General features: G+C 30.6%; 1 non-coding gene across 1 annotated transcript; it reads left to right on the top strand.

Moving 5' to 3' along the window:
- Positions 1–11,203: 11,203 nt before the first annotated feature.
- Trnae-uuc (transfer RNA glutamic acid (anticodon UUC)) lies at positions 11,204–11,275 on the top strand. Its single transcript has one exon. It is a non-coding gene; the product is annotated as a tRNA-Glu (tRNA).
- Positions 11,276–11,553: the final 278 nt, after the last annotated feature.

The following is an 11,553-nucleotide window of genomic DNA, read 5'->3' as shown; positions in this document are numbered from 1 at the left end:
TTTCAACCTCTACATGAGTTTGAACTACACCGTCAGGGACAACTTTTCTAACACATCCTGTCTCCCTTAGTCGATTAAATAGATCTGTAAATACTTGCCTATTAGGCGTACGCCTATTGGGAAATCTTCTAGCGTATTCTTGAACGGATGATCTTGAATTTCCATCACAAAATCCATAAATAAATACCATATCTGCATATTCACTGTTAGTGTACATGATATTCACTGCCAATAACAATGGACTGGAAATTCAATGTAAACAAAGTATTCAACAATAAAAATTGCATCAGCTGACCGAGGAAAACAGATGATTTATTAACTGCATTTACAGGTTTACCAATATTCTATTTAATTCAAAGCTATTTTTAGTTGCACACTAAAAAATGTAATCAATTACGAAATAATAACAACAAATATCGATTTTTCAAATACCTGAACCCTTATAATCCGATCCCTCCTGAAACCCAATGAGCTTCAGTTGGTAAATGTTAGGATTTTAAATGTTTATAATAATGCGTCCAAGTTAGTGCACTTCCTAGATTTGTTGAAATTGATTGAGTTGTAAAATATTTTACTTTCTTCCATAAAATGTTTTCACGTCAACCTATACTAACTATGAAGAACTTATTTTTAAAATAGCATTTACATTTTTAAATTTAAAAGGTCAAAACGTCCATTAGGACTAATAGTTGAAAAGACTAATTATTTCCCGTAAAGGATAGGATTGTGCTAGTTTTGTGCAAAATGAATATAAAACTGGAATTTTTGGCATTAATCCTAAAGTCCTCAATCAAAATAAGTCATAAGCCAAGTTTTAATAAGATATGTTCAGAAATTTGCAAGTTGTCATATTTTATTTTTCCCTATAAGGTTAACATAGAAAAGTGAGTGAGTATGCTTGTTTTACACCATAAAAAATGAAAAGGATGGAGGATTTTAGGCCTTTATACGAACCTTCTCAACTAGGAAAACCAATATACGAATTTTTAGTGAGGTATGTTTATAAATAAGCTAAATATACATTTTTGTTTATTCCTTCAAATTAAATTAATATGTGTTACCTTACAATATTTTTGATTTTGATAAAGATAATCCCCATAAAAGGTATACACAAGTTGATATTTTATTGTTCTCCATTAAATTCTACAACTTTTGGTAAAGTTGCAAGCCAAACGACTAAATGGTTTAAGTATGAAGAGCTGTCAAAAATAAAAAATATTTTTGGATTATCATTTTTTCGGGAAAATTTGATTTTTTAACTCATTTTTCTCAGTCATACCCAACATGTGTGCACATAATATTAATGAAATCTCTTTGTAATTTAATATTCTATCTAGCTATGCAAGTTTAATTAAAATATCTTGAAGATTTTTTAATCTAGAGGTTAAAATGTTCAACAGATACACTGAAAACCTAAAAAAACACATTTTTACGTATAAATAGCAAACGATTGAGTTTAGGACATATGCTTACAGGACATTTTTTTCTAGTTTTGACCCCAGGAACCATTTCCCGAAGTTTGTCAGGGTTCCCGTGAAACACCCTGTATATTGGCCAGATACAATAATTGTTTGTTTTATCCTTTATCATTCTTATACCAGAATCAGGAGTAGTAACCTTACGGAAGATTAAACACTCCTAGAGCAACAATGACGGTAGATTGGAAAGTTTCAGGATGTACTTTACTCCGAAAATGTTCAGACAACTGGATTGGATAGCTCGTTTTGCCAGATTGTAGCCGGAAATAGTATCTTTTTTAATACTAAAAACATTACATAGATCTTCACAAGGTTGCTTGTTATTACAGTTTTACAATCTTTTAGTTTGTTTATAATACAAGGGAAAAACTAACCTGTATTACTAATCTATTATTTTTTGGCTAAGCGACCACTGGGTTTAAACCCAAATGATTATTTTCAAAGCCTGATAAAAAAATTAGGATTTCAAAAAGAACCTTTTTAAAAATAGCGATCACATAATAGTCCAGTTGATGTTGGACACAGACATACGGAATATCACAAGCAATAGCTTCATGAGAAATAATTTTTCATTTCGTTGATGCCACTGGGGAAAGGTTCCAATTTGGGTTTCTTAATATAACATAGTTTAAATTATAGCTACTCATCATCATCATCATCTGAGTTTTGTTTATTATTTCCGTTCGCCTTTGGAAAGCTGGCTTCTATGAAACCATGCAGTGAAACTGTATTTTCTTGGTTTTATTGTGTAGAGGTATTTTCTGAGTCGGTCTGTATCAATTAGTTTGATTTATTAATTGTGTTACTTCTCTTGGATGTCTCGTACAACTTCGAATAATTTTTATATTTTTGCGTGAGACAAACCGATAGCCTACCTTACTGATAATATTTTACTGATTTGTGAACACTTTAAAACGTGAATAATACGTTGGTCCTGTTTTTAATTTTTCAGCATATTATTTACAACGAATATTTTCAGCACTCTTAACCTTGTACACAGAAATTTTACAAACTACAATTATATGTAAAATTTAAATATATATAGGACTACGGGGTAATTTTTTGTTAATAGTGAAATTTTAAAAAGTTGTGAAAGATTTTCAGGACAAGTTCCACTATATAATTATTAATCCGTTTTGGCTTATAGCTTTAAAGGTATAACATAACGAAAATGAAAATCTTTCAACAGCAACACGCTTAATAGGTTCACTCAATAAATTCAATTTGGAAATTATTTACGTCCCCTAATTTTAAACAGGTTCATTTCCAATTTCTCACGTTTTTAAATCCGGCTTGAATGACCATTTGGGATTGTCCAATGACCATTTGGGTATGTCCAACGACCATTTGGGTATTTCCAATGACCATTTGGGTATGTCCAATGACCATTTGGGTATGTTCAATGACTATTTGGGATTGTCCAATGACCATTTGGGTATGTCCAATGACCATTTAGGTTTGTCCAATAACCATTTCTACAAGTCGTTATAAATATAGTGTATTTGAAATTCCCCCAGCCCACCAAAGTTACCCCATTAAAGTTATTAGTTATATAATCCTCTAATTGTAAAGCGTAGCTACAGTTTGCATTGTAACTCTATGTACATCTAATACATTAGTTCCATCACCACGCCCCGACAACAATATTTGTACATGTCAATTTGAGAACGGACTTGTTAGCGTTGGAATGGCAAATGGATTACTGTTTTGCATCCAAAGTGATGAAGGATCAAATTTCAAACGGAAATACTAAAATGGAATGTAACTCAATTGTATTTTTCCTTCGTTATGTTGTAATTTCAATGCAACATGATGAGATGTTTTTGAAGTTCATGATTTTCGTTAATTATTTGGCGGTTCAGTTATGAGTTGAATGCAAATTATTTGTTTCAAACAACTTTTCTATGAGTTGATGATCATGTCACAATTTTTACAGTACTGTAAATACATAAACATGTTATTGAAAAATCTACATGTAGTATGGTTACTAGACTTGTTAAGGAGTTGTGCATTTTTTTCTTTTTCTGAAACCAACATTTACAAAATTAAGGTTTCTTTAAAAAATTTTTTCAACAGTACGCCAGTCTACTTTTTACTTCGTTATTTATTTTCTTATATTTTCCGACCTTGTGAAATTTATAGGAATTTTTAATACAAACATATTTCTGTAATTTAAAATATTTTAAATATTTATAATTTATTGTACAGCATTATTGTATAATAGTAGCAGCATTTTGTGTGTAATTATTTTGTGGCTAATTTTCAAAGTAAAGTACATATTGTATTTTTGTAAGCTAATTAACTAGTTAGACGGGTGCAGTTAATCACACAGGCCTACATAACTGTTCGACCCTCGCTCATTTTTAAAATGTTTCACCTCGGTTAATTTGTGTCAAAAAAGATACTTTCGTTTCGAACCAATTGATAAATATACCAATTTGTATAGGATCGATCGATTTCTACCAAATTTCTAGTGACAATTTTAACACAGTCAAAACAGTCAAATTCAAGGAAAAGAGAACAGATATTGTTGAAAATTAATTAATTAAAACACCTAGAAAAATTTTTTGTTCCAAACTCAAAGCAGTGACAAAGGAAGGTGGCAGGAAACAAAGGAATGACATAAATCAGCGCGTCAAACTGAAAAATGTATACAAGAAAGACACATAATGAGTGTTGAAGTCTGTCTTTAATTAACGATTTCTTTTCTCTAATGTCTATGCAAAAAGTCTGGTTTTAACTCCATATTTAGTAGACAACTATGTGATTGCCAAATAACACAACTATGTTAAAAATTAAAAACGGCCGCTAAAATTTATAGTCGCTTGAACTCAAACATAACTTTTTATGAATATATTTTATCATACTTCAAATAAATTTAATATATATATTAGAGGTCGCATGCTGCTCTTCAGCTTGAAAATAAATATAATATCAGAGAAATGGTCAAATTTATGATTTTTTATTAAGTAATACAGTACCTACAGTATCTTGAGCTTAACAGATTCAAACGATCAATAGCTCAAATTAATGCCTATAATTTACTGATATTTTTGAGTCTAAAACATATAAAAAAACATCAACAATACTGTAGCAATTGACTTTTAATCATTGAAAAACTTTATGAAATATAATTTTTATGTTGGTTGTTCACCTTCCGTTTGCTTGAAAATCCTATTTGAATAACTAATAACTTAAATGAAAGCCGGTATTTCACTGAAGGTTCTTAGAACAAAATATATAGGATTATATAATTATAACTGGTGAAATACATTTTAAATTTAAGTAAAATTCGAAAATAAATCAAATTAAGTTTTTTGGCCGAGTAATACAGTAGGTAAATATATACCGACAGTAGGTATATATATAGGTAATATATGCTTGATGTGAAATCTTTTCGTGCATGCCTTTAATTTGAGACCACAATCAAGAAATTTGATCGGGTATTAGAGCCAAACAAAATCGGAAAATAAAAACCAAATGTTTAAATATATAAGATAGCTGGTTTATTGTCTTAATAATAATAATATAAAACGATAGAATTATTTCATGGACAAGCACTTACTTGATTTCAATGATACGTGTCAGCAAAGGAACGTTATTTTTAGCCAGAAGAAGAATTTATCCAATTGTTTGGTAACAAATTAAACATCTTTTGGGCTCACAAGCCTACAAATACAGAGAAATGTGTTTGTTTTAATGGCACGAACTATCGAAGCCTCCAAACGAGACATGGTTAGCTGTAAATTAAATTTTGCCAAACGAGTCGACAAAATGTTCTGTTTGTTTTTTTTCACTACAGGTACACTATCGTGAAACAGACCGTTCATTCCATGTTGGATTTTGAAAAATAATGAAAACTACAAAAGAAGAATGTGTTGTAAAAAACTGTTTCTTTCTTACACGTATGGTTTAACTAACCTCCCTCCCCCCAAGGCCTCTTCTAGTGAACCATAGCATCTTTTACTAGTATCAATTGTCTATTCTGGATATAACTACAAGAAACACATTACCTTATTATAGACGCTTTTATTAAAAGTACGCGAGGACAATATTAAGCAACTCTACCAAAACTGATGAACAATTTTTGTTAGGAAAGTTCCAATGAAACCGTACACAAATAATTTTTTCGATTTTCTAAGTCAACACTACACGTAAAATAGTTGCAACATTCCATACTAAATAGCGATGTATAATTCTTGTTAAATTTTAAACACCAAACTATTTTTATGACAAAGAAGAATCAGTTTTGTTTGAAGTTTTAATTAGAAAATATAACAGGTCAAAGAATATAAGTACAAGAGATTATGAAGCCATTATATTCATGTAAAGCTGTGAAACAAGAAAAATTTACGTCAAAATATGTTGTTAACTACTTATTAACATTCCCAGCATGTAACCAATATTCGTTCTTTGTTTATTTTGCGGGTCGTTTTAAGCTCACTTTACAGACTTTTCACAGTGTGGCTTTGATCTTATTGATTAAAAAAACAATTACTTTTTTATTCATTACCTTAACAAAATACACCGTTAAACCACCCTTTGATAAAATGGGTTGGGGTTTGAAAAAAAGCTTGAAGTTGTTGGGGGGCTTTTTAGCGAATTTCCCGTAGAGGAAATAAGCTATTACCGTAGGTCTTGTGGTAAGACCTGGCCCTGTTGTTGTAAGACCTATGTTGTTTAATTACTAATAATCAATACTCATAACATCTAAGAGAGGTTTTTGTTTATAACCTCTCATTGACACTGATTGTGATGCACAACTCATTGTTCCAGCCACTCACTCATTGCATAATTAATTTAAGTTGTCGTTCGAAGCATTACAGTTTTACTTCTTCTCCCTCAATCCATTAACCTCATTGGTCCAAACTTGTACTGTAAATTAACAAAAGCTGTAAAGTGATTTAAAAATACTGTAAAGTGAATCTTTTCAATTCTAAGAACCTATTTGTAAAGGTCGTAAGTAAATATTTTAAATATTAATGACTTAATAAATTGTTATAAAGAATTTCTTTTTAATTGTTTAACTGATTTGTAATAAATAACAGCAAGGTTTTGCAACATGCAATGGTGTTGGATTTGTCATTTGTTATTTTAAGATTCAAATTAATGTTAGGATCGCATGCTTATCTTCACCACGATACTTTTCCTGCCTTAATTTTTCACCGTGCCTTGTCTCCTTTGTTTGTGCCTTATTGTCTCTGGTTTGTTTAAACAAAGCAGAATTCTTAAAATTACTACAAGCAAATTAATTAGTCTTTAACTATTTTGATACAAAATCCTATCTGTCTGTAACTTCCAACTCAACTATTCTGACTGTAAATATGATCAAATTGTTTACACAGCCTAACGATAAATAATAACTGAGAATTTAGTACAAACTTCAGGGTTAGTTTTGATAATGTTACTATCTTTATTTGTTGTCAATGAGCCAATCTCCATTAAAGGGTTTCACCAAAGGGGGAAAATGTTAGAGACCTACATAATTTTATGTTCAAAATTAGCACAGAAAGTGGTAATATTGTATGCTGTATTTCTGCACTTGCCAACAGTAACTGTTTGTAGAGTGGGTGATTTTATGATAATTGAAACAATGTTTTTCCCCTGGTGTTTATCTTATTTCTTTTCACAATTCCAAACATTCATGCCTTTGATTACCAGCTTCATAGTTGTAGTGAGGTTTTAAGACTGAAATGCCACGAATTTACATGATTTTTTTTATCTGAAAGTGAAATACTTTATCAATAGTGAGAGAAAGAGCCAGTGATCAATATATTTCCATGTATAGAAAATAAAGCAAACCTTGAGCAATGTTTTTTTACCTTTTGTTATTGATCATTCCAAAAGAAAATGGATTGTTAACTATGAAGAGGGTCAATGCACCAATTTTTTTTTCAAAAATGTTTTTATATTACCATTTTGTAGCCAAAAAATTATATCCAAAAATAATTAAGTTGTGGAACTTAAATTTAGTATATAAAATTCTTTCCTAGGAGTATGTCAGCTGTCTTTCAGCTGGACAGTGCCTCCCGTATTTTGTGGTTTTCCGAAAGTTATTTTTTTCAGCACATATGTTCCTTAATCTCAATAACCACTAAAGATATCAATTTTATTTTTTTGGGTTTATAAATTTTGCCTAGATGCATAATTGGAATTAATAAAAGCATCATAATTACCAACAATACAAACTTTATAAATATGTATAGATTTTTATTTGAATTTTTTGAATTTTTAAAAATATTTTTTATTATAAACAAATTTCAAAAACTCAAAAGGTTATAGCCTATTTTATACATTCCACATGTGCAAAGAGACTAGATCTTTCAAATGTAAAAAAAAAAAAAAAACTTCAAATACACTTGGAAATTCACTTGTAAAGATTTAATTTGTTTTCACTCAATAATTATCTATCGATTAATATCGAAGTATTTTACGAATAATCAATTACCTTCATATTGCACGACTGAAAAAATGTTTGCACAAATTTAACCAGAAAATTGTTGTGAATACTTTTTCTTTTATCTTTAGAAAGGAAACACGTTTGGTAAAATATTAACAATTCTCTGTTAAATACGGTGAAGCCACATAATGATTCCATCTACACACAATCATAGATAGAAATCGATTGAACAAGTTTCGTTGCCATTAAATATTCAAAAGGTTTCGGTAAGCAAACGATTCCTACACACACAAAATGAGTCATTTACACTCACTGAATATTTCAATCTAATGAAACCTTAGTATTTACAATTAACGGAAATGTTAAGGTTTCTGCTGAAAACGTTACAGAAATTGAGGATTTAAGTTGGAGATTTAACTTCAACAATAGCACTCGAGTTTAACAACACAATCATTACTTTGTTCTCCACTGTAAGTGGGGTCATTAACTTCGGACTGTATGTATTTTCAGTGCAGTGTTATACATTAAGTTTATTTTGGTGTGTGTATTATCTGACAATGCTTTACTGAACTGAGAGTGACGATTTTCTCCTTATTTAGAGTAATTTTAATGTGTATGGTTATTGTTTAACTCCTCAAATTAATCAATCGTTTACAACATGAAGTTAGAAAAATAAATAATAAAGTCCACTTTTATTTATAACTAGCTATACCCGCGGGCTTTGCCCCGCATAACTTCATAAGTATTCGCATGGCTCTATCACGTCCCGGTTAAAGTTCGTTCGCTACGCTCACTCACCTTCAGGTTGTAAATCGTTCGCTGCGCTCACGTGTTTTCAGGTTAGCTCGTTCGCTACGCTTTCTCGCCTCCAGGTTGATGTTCGTTGGCTACGCTCTCTCACCTTTTGGTTGCAAATTAGCTGTTGTCATAAATTTTAAAAAGTCATCCCTTTTATTGTTTATAATACTTTGATAATGGTTTTTTTGTTTTAATATTTAACATTGGAGAATTTAAACGTTGTTGAGTGCACAGGCGTGCTGCGATTGGGGTTTAATACATTTGGACTTATTAAAAAGTAAAATAGTTTTCTGTGCTGCACTCTGTAGAAACACTGTGGCACTATTTCAAATCATGACTATTGCTAATACAGAATGTTGTGATTATTCAAACCTACAAAACAGTTGGTGAAAGTAAACATCTGCTTTTAAATTATATTTATTTGTAAACATTGTAGATCAAAAAGTCTGACATTGGCCCACTTAAAACCCTCTAGGGCAGAGCCTTTGACGGATCTGCACCAAACTTCACTCGAACCATCCTTGAAAGATGCTTAACAATGCCTGAAAGTTTCATTACAATCTGTCTAGCGGTTTCTGAGTCCATAACGTATACACACACACACACACACACATACATACATAGTTTCTCTTTTATAGATATAGATTTATAAATATTATATATTTGAAGCTTATCAAAAATGCTTGTTGAAAAAAAAATGATTGTTGGTATAAGGGAGTCTTAAATAGTTGAAAACTGCCCAAAGCGACATGTACAGGCATACTTGGAGCGGTTGCATACAAAATACATGTTTTATTATTGCTGCAAATTTATATTGATCACTAAACTACAAATATATAAAATTACAGTTCACACTGCAATCTCAGAATTCGGTGTAGCATGGATAGCACGGATGCGGAGTGGTTTGAGTCACCTGTTTAAACAACAATCAGCTGTTGTAGGCACTTAAAAGTTTCGACTCAGTGATTCAATGTAGTGAAATTAATCTTTCATGAACATGCTATGTGGACGTAAATGTCAATGAGGGTAAAAACTATGTAATTTTAAGTACTGTACATGCAAAACTCTTACCAACCCTTGTTTAAACTTACACCTGCAATAAATTCTTTTCTACCTTAACTACCTTATGAAATTCAGTTTATAACTAATGGTTTTTTAATAGTATATTTAATCGATCGAGAGCTGCAAAACCATTTTCGGTCCGTGGTACAAACACTATTTTTCACCACACTACTACTATTCACAATAATAATAATGAAAACTGATAGTCAACGCAACTTTAATTTATGTGAAAAAGTAATTTCAGGAATCAGCGAAAATAATAATAAACAGTTGCTAGGCAACGGTGAAAATAGAATAATTCTATTTCATTGCTATGGATACTGTTTGTGTAATTAATATGCAAGCGGACATGTGATTTTGCGGCCCCGGGATGTAAAAACCTGCTCGGTCCCCAAATTACGATGACAGCAGGCATGGCCAGCAAAACGTAACTTTCAGCCACCAAATAACGTATGTAATACAGCCAAAAACATCATAGTGTGGTGAAAATTATTTTCTACCTTAACTACCTTATCATGAAATATTTTCAGTTTATAACTAACGGTGTTTTAAAATTATATTACAACCCTTCTTGCTATATTGAGCCCTAAATTCAGGTAATTCTTAATATTAACTACATTTTAAGTTAACAGAATAAATTATTAATGTACAACATTACACAGTAATGATGTAAAAGATTACCATTATTCAAAATTTAAAGAGAGGATTTTTTGAGCTCGGGATTATATAAAAAAATTCCAATTGGAATTTTTATCCAGCTGGTCAAACAAACTTACTTTTAGTTCAAGAAAAATCTAAGTAAATATTTGTAAGCCTACAATTATTTGAGTTTATAAGTTTACGAACCAGCATGATCGGACTATGGGAACATGTTTATGGAAAATAATTTCCCCAAGTTTTATCCTCAAAACAAAACAATACAATTTCTCTTCAAACCATTTTGTAGAGCTCAAAAACTAACATTTAGTAAATTGGAGTGTTTTTGTAGCCTATGCTTAATGGTAACGTAGAAAATTTAAAAAAAAAACTGTAAATTAAAAATTTCCATGTTATGTTTATAAAGAATAAGTAAATTGTTGGATTTTGCTTGTTTAGTGCTGGCTTATATTTAAAAAAATATTAAATGGAAATTCAATCCAACCAACTTATTTTTACTTATTTTTGCTTTGTACTGAATCCATATGGACGAAAATTTGTGAAAGCATATTTAAATAGTTGGGATATTTAGAAAACATCTTTGGCCAAGGTTTCAATGTTCAACAATTTACAATTTTTATAAAGGGAGTGCATTTTGTGTATATTTTAAAAATCAAAATACTAAATTTCTACATCCCTAATTTTCTACATAATAAAGCAAATATAATTTTAATTGAATACATTGGAACTCACTTTTAATGCAATTAAAAACTGTCGGAGAAAATATACTATTATGTGGTACTTTAACACGGATACAAATATCCCAAGCTCCCATGTGGTCTAGTGGCTAGGATATCTGGCTTTCACCCAGAAGGCCCGGGTTCGATTCCCGGCATGGGAATTACTTTTATCTAAGATAATGACATTTTTGTTTATTCGCCTATACTTTTTAATTCAAATTATCTGGTTTTATGGGTGAAAATTAAACGAAAATTATTCAAAAAAAGTTTTTCCAACATTTCCATAATAATGAGATGTCCACCATTTTGTTTTTCGTATTTAAAGCTATTTCTTTACAACTATTATAGATAGGCTACCATTATGAAATTTGGTTGTACTATTCAAAGTAGCAACAGACTATTTGCGAAAAAAATCATTAAAGAATATGTTTTGTTTCAA

Source organism: Macrosteles quadrilineatus, unplaced genomic scaffold, assembly GCF_028750875.1.
Source record: "Macrosteles quadrilineatus isolate MER2022 unplaced genomic scaffold, UCM_ALF_1.0 Scaffold_1__1_contigs__length_201487025, whole genome shotgun sequence".
In the NCBI taxonomy this organism is placed as follows: Eukaryota; Metazoa; Arthropoda; class Insecta; order Hemiptera; family Cicadellidae; genus Macrosteles; species Macrosteles quadrilineatus.
Note: the sequence above shows the minus strand (reverse complement) of the source record. Positions and strands in the feature narration are given on the sequence as shown.